We start from the raw sequence: 689 nt of genomic DNA, 5'->3' as shown, positions 1-689 counted from the left end.
ACATCCAGATAAAAAGAGACAGAGAGACAGAGACAGAAACAAGGACAGAGAGGCAGAAAGATGGAGATACGGAAATGGAGAGGGACACAGGGAGACAGTCACTTAGAGAGAGAGAAAGGAAGATACAGAGCCAGAGAGGGAGACAGAGAGAGACACACAAAGAAATAGATAAATGCAGAGGAGGAGAGAAAGACACAGGTCAAGAGATGCAGAGACAGAGGAGACAGAGACAGAGAGGGACTGAGATACAGACAGAGAGGGAGAGACAAACATAGAGATGGAGAGACAGAGAAAGAGACATTGGAGTTGAGAGAGACAAAGAGAATGAAGAGATAGTGAGAGAGATACGCATAGGAGATGAATTAGTCTTTAGCGTTTTTGGGAAGACGGATGGTGACGCCCAACACCCCCTCCCCATTCGCCCAACCTAACCTTGACCCATTACCTAAGAAATTATGCATATCCCGCCTCCTGCAAGGAGCGCTCTCTGATCACAGAAGTCCCTGGGTTTTTCTTTTCCAGACCCCTAGGACACATACTGCCGAATATCTTTTATTTGGCACTTAGTATTTATTTGTTTACGCCCTTGCAAAATTAACTTTACTGTTTTTGTTTGCTTTTGTTGGCTGGCTGGTATGGGAATCTTCACTGTTCTTTTTAAGAATGCTTAGGAATATGGGTTGTTTAAA

The sequence above is a fragment of the Galeopterus variegatus genome, unplaced genomic scaffold (assembly GCF_000696425.1).
Source record: "Galeopterus variegatus unplaced genomic scaffold, G_variegatus-3.0.2 Scaffold17603, whole genome shotgun sequence".
Lineage (NCBI taxonomy): Eukaryota > Metazoa > Chordata > Mammalia > Dermoptera > Cynocephalidae > Galeopterus > Galeopterus variegatus.
The sequence above is the reverse complement of the archived record's forward strand: the minus strand, read 5'-3'. Positions refer to the sequence as shown.